This window comes from Anolis carolinensis, chromosome 1 (genome assembly GCF_035594765.1).
Source record: "Anolis carolinensis isolate JA03-04 chromosome 1, rAnoCar3.1.pri, whole genome shotgun sequence".
Taxonomy (NCBI): domain Eukaryota; kingdom Metazoa; phylum Chordata; class Lepidosauria; order Squamata; family Dactyloidae; genus Anolis; species Anolis carolinensis.
The window spans coordinates 2,638,172-2,653,718 of NC_085841.1; the positions used below are offsets into that span (position 1 = coordinate 2,638,172).

Consider the following 15,547-nt stretch of genomic DNA (forward strand, 5'->3'; position numbering starts at 1 on the left):
AAAAATTTCTTTTCCCCCCTTTTTTCTTTTTCTGTTCCTTTTTTCTGACAATATTATACAACTACTAGCTATGCCCGGCCACGCGTTGCTGTGGCGAAGTCTGGTGGTATGGGAAATAAAGTATTGAGGAATTGGTGGTAGTTAAGGTCAAGGGTAAAGGTTTTCCCCAGACATTAAGTCCAGTCGTGTCTGACTCTGGAGGTTGGTGCTCATCTCCATTTCTAAGCCAAAGAGCCGGCGTTGTCCGTAGACTCCTCCAAGGTCATGTGGTGTCCTGCTCACTTCAAAGGATCAGTCTGAACGCAGATCAGAGATAACTGCTCTCAAATCCAATCTTTATTGAAGAATACATGACTTTGGAAAAGTCAGGAATGACTCAATGTTTACATACAACTATTTTTATAACTTTTGATGCTACGTAACACCACACGTAAATATCATCATTAAGTCCCACCCCCAATATCACATTACTACCATTTTCACACACTAGACCAATTATAATTGTTTATACTTTCGGCCCCAAGTTCCCAGGCATATTCTATCTTCTTCTGCCAGGTGCTCCTGGGATTGTTTATGTTATGACTCCCAGTTACAGGGCTGAATTACCAAAGCCCTGTAACTGGGTTCCATGACATGGTGCCCTCCTTTTCTTCGTCCTCCTCTTCGGTTCTTCTTTCATCACAAGTCTGAAACAAAACAATAATTCTATGTGTCCATTTTGTCCAAAGTACCCATATATTTTTTCAGTAAGCTACGATGGAATACAGGGTGTATTTTCCCTAAACTTTTTGGCAATGCCAACTGGAAAGTCACCTCGTTGATAACACCCTGTATTCTAAATGGTCCAATATATTTAGGGCCCAATTTTTTCGAAGGTAGCCCCAGTTTGATGTTTTGGGTACTTAGCCACACTAAATCTCCTTTCTCCAATTTATCACCTTCCACCCTCTTTCTGTCTGCGAATACTTTATACTTTTTATGTGCTTCTTTTAAGGATGCAGTCACTTGACTCCAGCATTCCATCATTTGCGCTTTCCATTTCCCTGCCTCTGTTCCCTCATTCTCTGTCCACCTCGGCAATTGGGGTAACGGTTGTATTTCATACCCGTAAACTACTTCAAAGGGGGTTTTGTTTGTTGCTGAATGTATAGTTGAATTAAAGGCTAGTTCCGCAAACGCCAACCACCTAGACCAGTCATTTTGTCTCATGTTAGAGTACATTCGAAGGAACTGCCCAAGTGTCTGCTGAGTACGTTCTACCGCCCCATTTGTCATGGGGTGAAAAGCAGAACTTAAACTCCTTTCTGCTCCTAGCATTTCCAGGAATTTTTCCCAAAATTTTGCTGTGAATTGTACTCCTCTGTCACTGACCACTCTACTGGGACATCCATGCAGTTTGTAAATGTGGTTTATGTACAATTCAGCTAGTTTCTCGGCTGATGGTAGTTTCGTCAGTGCTATAAAGTGGGCCTGTTTAGAAAACAGGTCCAATACTGTCCAAATATAACGATGTCCTTTGCTAACCGGTAGTTCCCCCACAAAGTCCATAGCTACACATTCCCAAGGTCTGGTAGGTTCTGCTACTGTTTGTAATAATCCCATTGGCTTCCCTCCTCTCGATTTATTTCTGGCACAATCATCACATTGAACAACATGGTTTTTTATGTCCTTCCTCATCCCTGGCCACCAGCAATGTTTTGCTATTGCTTTTGTTGTTTTTGTAATTCCTGTATGACCAGCGCTCTGGTTATTGTGAAAACGATGCAAAATCTTGATCCTTAATGTTGCTGGGATATACAGTTTCTTGTTCACAAACCAAAATCCCCCCTTCTGCTCCCCCTGTTCTGCATTGGATGCGATCCACTGGTCTCCTTCATAAGACTGTTTCAGCTCGTTTCCCCAATTATCTTTTCCGTCGAGTTCAACCATAGCAGTGTTCTCCTTTTGGGTTTGTGCTCTTGTTCTGACAGCTAAGCCCCATTGTTTATCAGAGAATATTGTTCCCTCTTTTGCTGTGGGTATTCCTTCGTGTTGAGGCATGCGTGAAAGAGCATCTGCCAAGACATTCTGCTTCCCTTGAAAAAACTTTAATTGGAAATCGAACCTGCTGAAGTATTGTGCCCATCTAATCTGTTTGGGGGACAATTTTCGAGGGGACTTTAAATACTGGAGGTTCTTATGGTCAGACCAAATTTCAAATGGGATTCCGCTTCCTTCGAGAAAGTGTCGCCAGCATTCTAAGGCTTTTAATATGGCTAGTGCCTCTTTTTCCCATATCGGCCAACATTTTTCAGTTTCGCTGAACTTCCGGGACAAATATCCACAGGGTTTTAAGTTCCCATTTTGATCCTTTTGCAATAGTACTGCCCCATACGCACAGTCTGAGGCATCGCAATGGATTATGAAAGGGCTCCTGATATCGGGGTGTTTTAGAATGGGTCCTTCTGTGAAGCATTCTTTTAGGGTTTCAAATGCCTTTTGGCATTCTGGCGTCCAACTTAGTTTGGCGCCAGGAGCTTTTACTTTTGCTGTCTCTCCTTTCCCTTTTGTTTTTAAAAGTTCAGTAAGGGGTGCGGTTATTTGCGCGAAGCCTTTTATGAAGGATCTATAAAAATTTGCAAACCCCAGAAACGATTGCAATTGCCTCCTTGTTTGAGGCACTCCCCATTCTTTTACATCTGATACTTTAGCTGGATCCATAGCTAACCCTTCTGGAGATATCCGATACCCCAGAAAGTCAATTTGAGTTTTATTAAATTCACATTTGGACAGTTTTGCGTACAGCTTTGCTTCCCTTAGTCTCTGCAAAACTTCCCGGACCAATTTCACGTGCTTTTCCTTATCTTCAGTCACAATCAAGATATCATCAAGAAATATGAATACCCCTCTGTACAACAATGGGTGCAGTATTTCATTTATAAGCTGCATAAAGCACCCGCCTCCATTTTTTAATCCGAAAGGCAAAATTTTATATTCAAAATGGCCGAATGCGCAGGAAAATGCAGTTTTCCAAGTATCCTCCGGTTTGATCCTTAATTTATGATATGCTTCAATTAAATCAAGTTTAGTAAATATGCTCCCTTTTTTCAATACGGTAATTAAATCCTTTACTAAGGGCATAGGGTATTTATTGTCCTTAGTAATTGCATTTAAATTTCGATAATCAATGCACAATCTTAGGGAGTTGTCTTTCTTTCTCCTGAATAACACTGGGGCCCCGAGAGGAGAATTGGATGGCTTAATGAAGCCCCGCGCCAGGTTTTTATCAATGTATTTCCTCAATTCCTCCTTCTCCTGCACAGACATGGGATACACTTTTGGTTTTGGTAAGTTTGCTCCGGGGGTTATTTCAATTTCTACTTCTATATTCCTTTTGGGAGGTAATTTACTTGCCTCTTTCTGATTGAACACATCCACAAAGTCTCTGTATTCAGGTGGCAATAGCTGTGGGTCTATTTCACCTTCTTCATCTCCCTCGTCCTCCTCTTCTGCAATCTTGCTTATCTCCCATTGTGTCTGCTGCTCTTTAAATGCTAGGCTCTTTCCTCTCCAATCTACTTCGGGATTTGCCTGTTCGAGCCATGGTATCCCTAATATTACGTGGTATGTGGCAATAGGGGCTATCACAAAGGATATTCTTCCTTCCCATTTGCCTATTTTACATGGGACCTCCCGTATTTCCTTTGTAGATACTTCCCCAGTAGCAACTGATCCGTCTAGCTGCGAAAACGCAATTGGGGAGTCAAGCGCCATCTGCTGGCATTTCAACGCTCCTGCTAACTCTGGAGTTATAATATTCCTGGAACAACCACAATCCACAAATGCCTTGCAGGTGGCCCGATTCTCTAGCCCCGAGAGGCAGATTGGCACTACTATCATGCGTTTGTCCCGACTCACCAATTTTTCTGAAGATTCTGGGGCTTGCACCTCCTCCTCCGCACGCCTCCCGGTTGCTGGCTTGGGCTTTGGGGGTTTTGGCGGCTCCCCCTTCCGTGCCCAGCATTCTGCTGCTCGATGGCCCGTCTTCCCACATACAAAGCATCCCGGTTTAGGTTTGTTGTCGTCTCCTCTGGAGGGAATCCCCGGCCTCCCTCCGGGTCTTTCCTGCTTCCTCGTTTCTCCTCGACCTCTCGCCACCGGTCTTTGCTGGCCGCCGCTGCTCCTGAAGCGCTTTACTTGGGCCAGGGTGGATTCAACGCGCCCCGCTAGTTGAATCCATCCCTGGAGCGTTTCGGGGTCATCTCTGTGCGCTGCCCAGCTGAAAATCTCGGGGCGTAGTCCCTCTTTAAATAATTCCACTTTGGTCACTTCAGACCACTCTGGTACCCTTTCCGCGAGGTGGAGGAATTCCTCTGCGTACTCGGGCACCGTTTTGTCCCTCTGCTTTATTCCTTTCAGCTGGTCTCGAGCCCTCAATTGCTCTAGCCGGTCTCTGAACCGGTTTTCCAGTGCGGCGAGGAAGCGGGGCACTGACCTCAGGCATGGGTCGCGTCTGGCATGTAGTTGCACATACCAGCTGGCTGCTCCTCGCTTTAGTGTGTTGCCGATGGCTCGAACCTTGCTTGCTTCGGAGGGGAATGTGTGTGCATTGTCTTCCATGTATCCTCTGATGCTAATTAGAAAAAAGTTCAGCTCAGCTGATTCCCCTCCGTATTCTAGTTTGAGATCTTCCCTCCTTGGCATCCATTCTGCGGCCCGTTGATGCTGTCTGGGAGGCATGGGGAAGGGTTGCATCGGGTTTCCTCGGACGGCCCCTTGGAACACGCCGCGCCCCACTCCGGTGGTCATTCTGCGCGGCTCCCGAAATTCTGCCGCCGCTGTCGGCCCTTCCACCCATCCGCATACTGGCCTCGCTGTAGCCCCCGCATCTCGCCTTTCCTCGTCGTACGGCACATCCTCCTCCTCTTCCTGGATCTCCTGCTCCTCTCCGCCTTCGTCTGCTAATCCACTGGACCCGATCCCTGGCCCCAGTGGTCTTTCCACCCCGACGCCCATCCGGGGGGTTGGGAGCTCTGTTGGAGATGGCGGCCTCAGAGTTCCCAGAGCTCGCTGGCGCTCCACTTCGCGTGCCATTCTGTCTCTGAACTCCAGCTCCTGCCAATATTCCTCGTCTCCCTCGTCCCTCGCTGCCACGGGACTCTGCGTTGATGCTCGCTGGCCCCTCTGGCTCCAATCTCCTTCTTTACTTGGCTCTCTCTCGGCGCCATATCGGATGGGCTCCTTTTGGAGGTTCTCTTCCAATAGTGGCACCAACCTCCCCACGGTTTCCGACAGCCTGGATAAATTTGTTTCCAGGATGGATAACCGCAGGGCCACGGTCTCCGGCATGCTTCCTCCAGATCCCCAACTGGTTTCTGCCACCGCCGGAACGCCTCTTCCCCCTCTGGGAATCCTCTGGGTCACGCCGTCCGGCTTGGGGTACCCCGTAGAGGAAGCTATGGCTTGCAATGTCTCTTCTGCCAACGGCCGAGCTCCCAGCGAAGGCCCCTTTGCTCCGTCATGGCTTTGATCTCCTTCCCTGCTCATTTTCACTTCACTGCAAATTTGCAGGAGGGTGAGAACGGGAATTCCTGACTTAATTGTCCTGCTCACTTCAAAGGATCAGTCTGAACGCAGATCAGAGATAACTGCTCTCAAATCCAATCTTTATTGAAGAATACATGACTTTGGAAAAGTCAGGAATGACTCAATGTTTACATACAACTATTTTTATAACTTTTGATGCTACGTAACACCACACGTAAATATCATCATTAAGTCCCACCCCCAATATCACATTACTACCATTTTCACACACTAGACCAATTATAATTGTTTATACTTTCGGCCCCAAGTTCCCAGGCATATTCTATCTTCTTCTGCCAGGTGCTCCTGGGATTGTTTATGTTATGACTCCCAGTTACAGGGCTGAATTACCAAAGCCCTGTAACTGGGTTCCATGACAATGTGGGATGACTACATGGAGCGGCGTTACCTTCCCACCGGAGCAGTGCCTATTGATGCACTCACATTTGCATGTTTTCAAACTTCTGGGTTGGCAGAAGCTGGGGCTAACAGTGGGGGCTCTCTCCGCTCCCCCAATTCAAACCTGTGGCCTTTCGGTCCAGAAGTTCAGCAGCTCAGCGCTTTAACACGCTGCGCCATCAGGGGATATTATTTCCTAAAGGTTGTGAATATACAATATTTCTGATTGGTTTTTTTTGTTTGTTGGAGGCAAGTATGAATGCTGCAATTAGGAAAAATGATTAGGATGTAATGGCCTTGCAGCTTTAAAGCCTGGCTGTTTCCTCCCTGAGTGAATTTTTTGTTGGGAGGTGTTAGCTGGCCCTGATTGTTTCCTGTCTGGAATTCCCTTGTTTTCAGAGTGGTGTTGTTTGCGATATTTTATGTGCTTCTACTGTCTGTGGCCCTGAGAAAACAGAGGATTTGCCAGACTTTGATGATGGGAATACTTTGTTGGGGGGTGTTAGCTGGCCCTGATTGTTTCCTGTCTGGAATTCCCTTGTTTTCAGAGTGGTGTTGTTTGCGATATTTTATGTGCTTCTACTGTCTGTGGCCCTGAGAAAACAGGATTTGCCAGACTTTGATGATGGGAATACTTTGTTGGGAGGTGTTAGCTGGCCCCGATTGTTTCCAGTGTGGAATTCCCCTGTTTATTTACTGTCCTGGTTTTAGAGATTATATTGTTCTGCATTATTCTATCCCAGTAATTATTTCATATTAAAGAAGAATCTCACTTATCCAACATTCACTTATACAATGTTCTGGATTATCCAACGCAGTCTGCCTTTTCATAATCAATGTTTTTGTAGTCAAATGTTTTAAATTCATTGTGATATTTTAGTGGTAAATTTGTAAATACAGTACAGTAGAGTCTCACTTATCCAACATAAACGGGCCGGCAGAACGTTGGATAAGCGAATATGTTGGATAATGAGGAATTAAGGATAACCCTATTAAACATCAAATTAAGTTATGATTTTACAAATTAAGCACCAAAACATCATGTTAGACAACAAATTTGTCAGAAAAGTAGTTCAGTACACAGTAATGCTATATAGTAATTACTGTATTTATGAATTTAGCACCAAAATATCATGATATATTGAAAGCACTGACTACAAAAATGCGTTGGATAATCCAGAATGTTGGATAAGCGAGTGTTGGATAAGTGAGACTCTACTGTAAATACTACATAGCATTACTGCGCATGGAACTACTTTTTCTGTCAAATTTGTTGTATAATATGATGTTTTGGTGCTTAATTTGTATAACGATTACCTAATTTGATGTTTAATTGGCTTTTCCTGAATCCCTTCTTATTATCCAACATATTCACTTATCCTGTCGGCCTGTTTACGTTGGATAAGTGAGACTCTACTGTATATTGATAATCTTATATTATCTGCTTAGAACTGGATTATATGAGGCCCCTTCTTCACAGCTTTATAAAATGCCCACTGAAGTGGATTATATGGCAGTGTGGAGTCAAGATAATCCAGTGCAAAGCAGATAATATAAGATTATAAATGGGTTATATAGCTGTGTTGAAGGGCCTTGAGTCTACACTGCCATATAATCCAGTGCAAATTAGATAATCTGTGGAAGAAGTCTAAGTGAGGCCTAAATCTGCCTGTCCCCTAACTGAAACCTGGCTGTCCCTTGGTTGCTAGGCAACCAAGTGGGCAGAGATTAGCCCTCTAAACTGGCAGCAATTGGATAAAAAAAATTATTGCTCTCCCTCTAATTAGGACTTTATTTTTCTTTTCTTTTTGTTGTATCAACCTTGAGGCGTGGATGATGGGTTGTGTTGTCAAATTTTGAGGTTGGGGGGCCTGTACTTTTGTTGTTTTGTGAATTGCCATGATGCCATCACTCTTTTATATATATAGATAGTACTGTATACTGTATTTTATGTTGCTAGCATGAAAAACTAATAAAACTATTTTTTAAAATTCCTCTGTCTGCTGTGTCCCATAGAATAGAGTAGGAAAGGGTTATGGGAGAGGAAGTTGGCAGGGTCATGCAAATTACACACCAATGGAGAGAGAAAGGAACACTGGGATGTCTGGTGGAAGAAACACAAAAATCTAGGATGAAATCTAGGTAGTGGGCAGTATGGCGCCTTCATCTGAGATTGAGCCCGTTCAGCCAGTGATTGTCCCTGCGCTTGACTTGCCAGAGGTGCAGCCAGAGTTTGTCCCTGCACCTGCCTTGTCAGAGGATTCAGGGTTTGGGCCTGAAATGCAGCCAGAGTTTGTTCCAATGGCTTCTGGGTCCAAAGGCAGGATGGTTGCAAGTAGGCAGTTTGAACCGCATTCATTTCAGCAGTCAAGGTCAGATCTCCTGGTGCCAGATGGACAGTCTAACTTGGATTCTGGAAGTGATAAGGTGGTTAGGACAAATGAGTTTGACAGGAAGAAAGCGATAACTCACTAGAGGAGGGAATGGGAGTTTGTGAGTAGACGGTTGCTTTTGAAGCAAAATAATGAGCAATCTTCTCATGGAAAAAAGACATTGAATTTCCCTTAAAAAAGGTTTGCTTTCTCTGACACAGCCAGGGGTGGTAACATTGCTAATCCAAGCAACGAAGATCTTTGCTCGGTGTTCCTGCAGCCTTGTATCTTGCTTCAAGTTCCAGCCTTGTGTCTGCCTGTGAATCCAGTTGAATGTTCCAGTGACTTTGCTGTTTGGATTTCTACTCTTGCCTTGTGTTCCAGCCTTGACTTAATATCTTTGACTACCTTGCGAGTTTGATCCTGCATTCTAGTCGTTTCCTGTGGTTCCAGTTTGATTCATGCCTTGGAATTATTCCTTGATATCCTTGGACTATTCTTGATATTTTTCTTGGGACTTACTTTGATATCCGGTTTGGACTATGTTCTTTGAGTGATTTTATAGACTTTTGCTTCAGGATTTTCAAGTACTTTGCTATTGTGGATTTAAACCCATTTTATTGACTCTGGACTTTGATTTTCCTATTGCTTGCATATAATCTTCAATAAACAGCTTGCTTGCTTATATTCTGGTGGTTTTAAGGTGCCTACGCAGCCTAGGGGTGCAACAGACATTGGCAAGACTCTTGGACATGTTCAGGGCACTCACTTTAACTTGCAATGTCATGGGAGGAAGGACCACTGGTGTCTCCAGCATAGTGATAACTGTAGCTGTTTATGGAAGTGGGAGCTTGTCTGTGTAAATTGACACCCCAGCCACATACACATTTTCACTTTTATTATGCGTATAGATAATAATAGAAGTGGTGACAGCAAAACAGTAATAAAATTAATAGACAATATTAATAGTACTGACAATGACGATAACAATAATAGTGGCATCACCACTACTTCTTTTGGCACTACTACTAATAATAACTGCAATAGCAATAACAATAACAATAGCAATATTCTGGCTATTTGGTCTCAGTTCCCTAAAAGCAACAGCTCCTGTCTAAGTATTTATTTTATTTATTGTTTATTTCCAACATTTATATCCCGCCCTTCTCACCCGAAGGGACTCAGGGCGGCGTACAAAATTGGCAACAATTCAATGCCTACACATAATTAAAACAGCAATGAAAATCCAATTAAAACAATATAAAAATATAAAACATATGATTAAAATCCATTCATCCAAAATCCTCGTAGCTGTAAATCAGTCCGGGTCGTCTTTAGCATTTAATCTTCGAAAGCCTGGGCACATAGCCATGTTTTCAGGGCTTTTCTAAAACTCAAAAGGGTTGGGGCTTGCCGTATTTCTGTGGGGAGCCACCACCGAGAAGGCCCTGTCCCTCGTACCCACCAGCCGCGCCAGCCCTGGTTCGGACTTGGATGGGAGGCCACCAAGAAGCCCCAGATTGCTTCCAGCCTAAGAAAAACCGGGAGGATTTGACTTCTGTCCCTTTCCCCCAAATGCTGCAGGCCAGAACTTCTAAAGCCTTTTTGGATTGCGGGGGAAAGGAAGGAAGGAAGGGAGGGAGGAGGGAGGGAGGGAGGGAGGGAAAGAAAGGACGGAAGGTAAGCAGGTAGGCAAGGTAGCGAAATGCCAATGTTCTCCACCTGGGAGGTTGAGAGAGTGGTACCTTTAATTTATGGACTTCAAAAAATCCATAAGGACTTCACTCTAGTCAGACCCAATATGAGTGCCACTGGATTCCCCACATACAATCTGGCAAAATTTCTGGCCATACAACTACAAACCCATATTAGGTTAACTACAAACTATGTTAAGGACTCAACCCACTTAACAGAAAAAAATCAGCAATCTCAAACTCAATGCCAATAATAAACTGATCAGCTTCGATGTGGTGTCTCTATTCACCAAGGGCTCCATAGCAGACACCGTCGTACTCATTAACCTGAATTTCCCAGATGACATCACAGCTCTGTTTCAACATAGCTTCTCTACAAGCTCCATACAGTGGGTCAATGAATTCTATGAACAAAAAGATGGGGTAGCCATGAGGAGCCCTTTTAGCCTGGTCATTGCAAATTTTTAGACAGAACACTTTGGGAAACAAGCACCAAAAAGCCCACGATATGGTTCCGATCTCTGGATGACACCGGTGGCGCAGTGGGTTAAACCGCTGAGCTGCTGAACTTGCTGACTAAAACGTCGGTGGTTTGAATCCACCGGGGCTCCTACATTGTTAGGTACTTACATTAAAAACTCCAACAATTACACAGGTTTTTTTTTTTAAAAAAACACAATTAAAGGCCTAGTAGACCATGCAGACCAGATCTGCAAACCCATCTCTTCCCACGTGAACTGAACCACTAAATCGGGTTCTACAGACTAATGGGTATTCTATGACAGACATCAGAGGAGCTACAAGACCAAGACAAAGACTCACCCAAGGAAAAGTGTTCTTACCACACACCAAGGGAACCACTGACCGCATAGGGAAGCTGATGAAGAAACACAACCTACAAACAATCTACAGCTCCACCAAAATAATTCAACAAATGCTACATTGAGAAAATGATAAGAAGGATCCTGTAAAGCAAGGGTTCTCAAACTTTTAAAGCTGTGCAGCCCTTTTTGAAGGAAAAGTTTGTCGTGCAGCCCCAAGAAATGCCCGGACATAGGAGCTGCATTGCATTTTAAAATTTGACAAAGGGGCTGGGCCAGTGGCAGATGGTGAATGTTTGTGTGAACTAATAAAAAAACACCTTGAACAAATTCCCATGTTCACTGCAGATATCTTGTTTGTGCAAAATGCAAAATGAATGAAATGAATGAAAGAAAGATACAATATTTTAAAAGGAGAACAATCTTATCCAAATTAAACTTAATTCTTTTTCAGTGGAAGACCCCAGGGCCCACACAATCCAACCCCCTTCTGCCATGTAGTAAAAACAGCCAAAGCACCCTCAATAGATGGCCACCCAGCCTTTGAAATAATAATAATAATAATAATAATAATAATAATAATAAGAAGAAGAAGAAGAAGAAGAAGAAGCAGCAGCAATAAAAATAGGAGCAACCCAGGGGCTACCCAATCTCCTTCTACCATGCAGGAAAAGCACAAATCAAAACAACCCAAAATATGGCCACCCAGCTTTTGAAATAATGAAAATAATAAGAATAAGAAGAGAAGCAATGCCAGGGGCTACCCAGTTCAACCTGCTACTGACATGCAGTAAATGCACAAAGCGGTGGTGGGAAGGCCTTGCAAACCATGGCACATATAGTGTGGCTTGGGTACGGGGAGAGAGGCTTGGGTGTGAGGAGTGGAAGAAGGGGCTTGGGTATGGACAGTGGGAAGGGAGGGCAGCCTGGATGTGGGGACTGGGAAGGGAGGGCAGCTTGGGTTTGAGGGAGGTGTCTTGGGTGTGGAGAAGTGGGCAGGGAGGATGCCTTCGGTGTGAGGAGTGGGCAGGGAGAGCGGCTTGGGGCTTGGTGGGAGGAGTGGGAAGGGAGGTGCCTTGGGTGTGGAGAAGTGGGCAGGGAAGGGCCTTGGGTGTGGGGAGTGCGCAGGAAGGGCAGCTTGGGTATGGGCAGGGAGGGCAGCTTCAGTGTGGGTAGGGAGGGCTGCTTGTATCTGGGGAGTGGGTGGGGATGGCAGCTTGAGTGTGGGGAGTAACCAGGGAGGGCGGCTTGGGTGTGAGAAGGGGGGAAAGAGGTGCCTTGGGTGTGGAGAAGTGGGGATAATGGAGCAACTCTTGAATATTTTATTTAAAGACCCTAAAAATCCCTTACCTAGATGACCCTTACTGTTTTTCCATGAAAGTGTTGACAGGACAAGTTCTGCCTGACATTCGCTCTTTGCTCACAATATAAGGTCATGCAAACTGCAGTAATGATTTGGCTGCTGGATGATGCATACGTGGGATGAACTATGAACATGTCACCTGAGGATAGTGCATACTTGGAGCAAACTATGGACACTTCACCTGATGTGATGAGTAATGAGTTATATAAGTTACAAGGCAACTATGCATGTCCAAAAGGATTATAATAGTCAGCAAATTCCATTGTCAGTTAGCTTTCTGCGCATGCTTCTGTAAAATTGTATAAATTGGAAAGCCACTACAGGCAAGGTGTGGCATTGCGTTTTCTGGGCATTAGCAAACATTGTCACTTGCTCTTGGCCAAAAGTAAACTATCTTGAAGACAACTTCTGCTGTCAGTCTGCTTTCTTCACCCAAACAAAATTCCGCAACAGGGAGGGAGGGCGCCTTGGGTGTGGGCAGGGAGGGAAGCTTGGGTGTGGGCAGGGAAGGCAGCTTGAGTGTTGGGAGTAGTCAGGGAGGGTGCCTTGGGGCTTGGGGGTGTGGAGTGAGAAGGGAGGTGTCTTGGGTGTGGAGTACATGGAGGGCAGCTTGGGTGTGAGGAGTGAGCACAGAGGGCGCCTTGGGAGTGTGGCTTGGGCGCAGGGAGGGCAGGTTGGGTGTGGGTAAGGAGGGCAGGTTGGGTGTGGGGAGCAGGCATGGAGGGTGCCTTGGGTGTGCGGCTTGGACGTAGGGAGTGGGCAGAAGGCAGTTGGGTGTGGGGAGTGGGCAGGGAAGGTACCTTGGGTGTGGGTGGGGGGGATGGCTTGGTGCGGGGAGGGACGGCAACGTAAGTGTGGGGAGTGGGCGGGGAGGGCATCTTGGGTGTGTGGAATGCAGCTTGGGCTTGGGCACAGGGAGGGCGGCTAGGGCTCAGAAATGATGGAAAAGGGAGGGAGGGAAGGAAGGAAAGGGCAGGCAGGAAGAAAGAGAAGCAGAAGCAGCCCTGACAATAGCAGCCTGGAGGTGGTCCCCTTGCCCTGAGTGGCCGAGATCATGCAGAAGCCTTGGGGGAGGGGAGTTGAGTTGGCCTGCATCAATAGGAGTCTATTTTTGTTTCTTATCCACCTCCCCTTGTGTCTGGAGGCGGGTTACAGCAGAACTAAAACACATTATAAACATTATTTTAAAAATCCATAAAATATACACATTAAAATGTATTCCTATAAAAGACGCACATTAAACTGTGTTTCTACAAAATACATACCGTGTTTCCCCGAAAATAAGACAGTGTCTTATATTAATTTTTGCTCCCAAAAATGCACTAGGTCTTATTTTCAGGGGATGTCTTATTTTTCCATGAAGAAGAATTCACATTTATTATTGAACAAAAAAATGAACATTTTATATATACTGTACAGTAGTTGTCATCACAAACCAGCATAACCAGACAAACTGTAAATCCTATCATGAATTTCTTGTTACTACCAATATTTCCATGCACAGCACTCTATGGTACGTACATTTACCGATCCTGCATGCTCTGGTGTTCTGTTTGGCAGGCATGCTTCCAAACAAAAACTTTGCTAGGTCTTACTTTCAGGGGAGGCCTTATATTTAGCAATTCAGCAAAACCTCTACTAGGTCTTATTTTCTAGGGATGTCTTATTTTAGGGGAAACAGGGTATTAACATATGCAGAACAGAGATTAAAAGCACAAGGCTCAAAACTGGATGCGAAGCTGAAGGGAAGAAGACTCAAAAAGGGCCTGGGTCTCCTTCTAGGGTCCCTTCCGCACAGCTGAATAAAAATCCCATATTTCCCACTCTGAACTGGAATATATGGCAGTTGATGGGAAGCTTCCCACTGGAGTGGAGGAGCAGGAGGATAGAGAGAGAGAGAAATGGCGAAAAGAGACACCGTTCACAACCCTCACCTCCTTCGTCCTTCTTTTCTTCCCCTCAGAAATGGCGGTTGCAAGGGGGGCGTGGCCTAAGGGACGTTAGCGCCTCTCTGATGCAAAGGGGGCGTGGCCGCAGGGTTTTGCCAAAGGGGCGGGGCCTGATAAAGGGGGCTGGACTGGATGGCCTTTGGGGTTCCCTCCAATTCTGACATTCTCTCCTTCAATCTAAAGAGCTGCGGTCTTTTGCTGCAGACAATGTGATGCCATGCGTTCATGTGTTCATTGTAACCATAGTGCATTTAAAAAGCCCCATGAGATTCCAGGCTGCATCTAGAAAAGCTTCAGAGGAGATCAGGGTCTGGAACAGAGGTCCCCAAACTTTTTAAACAGGGGGGGGGGGAGGGGGGGCAGTTCACGGTCCCTCAGATCGTTAATGGGCCGGACTATAATTTTAAAAAACCTATGAACAAATTCCTATGCACACTTCACATATCTTATTTCGAAGTAAAAAAAAAACAAAATGGGAACAAATACAGCCTCAATGTTAATAATAATAATAATAATAATCATCATCATCATCATCATCATAAAATAATAAAACTTTAAAAATGGGAAGAAATACAGTCTCAATGTTAATAATAATAATAATAATCATCATCATCATCATCATAAAATAATAAAATAATAAAACTTTAAAAATGGGAACAAATACAGTCTCAATGTTAATAATAATAATAATAATCATCATCATCATCATCATCATCATAAAATAATAAAACTTTAAAAATGGGAACAAATACAGTCTCAATGTTAATCATCATCATCATCATCATCTATATATATAAAAGAGTGATGGCATCACGGCAATTCACAAAACAACAAAAGTACAGGCCCCCCAACCTCAAAATTTGACAACACAACCCATCATCCACGCCTCAAGGTTGATACAACAAAAAGAAAAGAAAAATAAAGTCCTAATTAGAGGGAGAGCAATATTTTTTTTTATCCAATTGCTGCCAGTTTAGAGGGCTAATCTCTGCCCACTTGGTCGCCTAGCAACCAGCCAAGGGACAGCCAGGTTTCAGTTAGGGGACAGGCAGATTAAGACCTCACTTAGACTTCTTCCACAGATTATCTAATTTGCACTGGATTATATGGCAGTGTAGACTCAAGGCCCTTCCACACAGCTATATAATGCATTTATAATCTTATATTATCTGCTTTGCACTGATTATCTTGACTCCGCACTGCCATATAATCCACTTCAGTGTGCATTTTATACAGCTGTGAAGAAGGGGCCTCATATAATCCAGTTCTAAGCAGATAATATAAGATTATCAATATACAGTAGAGTCTCACTTATCCAACGTAAACAGGCCGGCAGGATAAGTGAATATGTTGGATAATAAGAAGGGATTCAGGAAAAGCCAAT

The 15,547-nt window shown here is 44.4% G+C and overlaps 1 protein-coding gene across 3 annotated transcripts in view; it reads right to left on the bottom strand.

The window, feature by feature from the left end:
• Positions 1 to 14,197, bottom strand: part of LOC134292289 (zinc finger protein 658B-like) — a 63,956-nt gene extending 49,759 nt beyond the window's left edge. For 2 of the 3 annotated variants that reach the window (XR_010002285.1, XM_062968785.1), the window contains exon 1: positions 14,149 to 14,197. The gene's annotated coding sequence lies outside the window, so the exon portion shown is untranslated. The remainder of the gene's footprint in view (positions 1 to 14,148) is intronic. The other variant, XM_062968784.1, reaches the window with a different exon arrangement.
• Between the last annotated feature and the right edge of the window lie 1,350 nt (positions 14,198 to 15,547).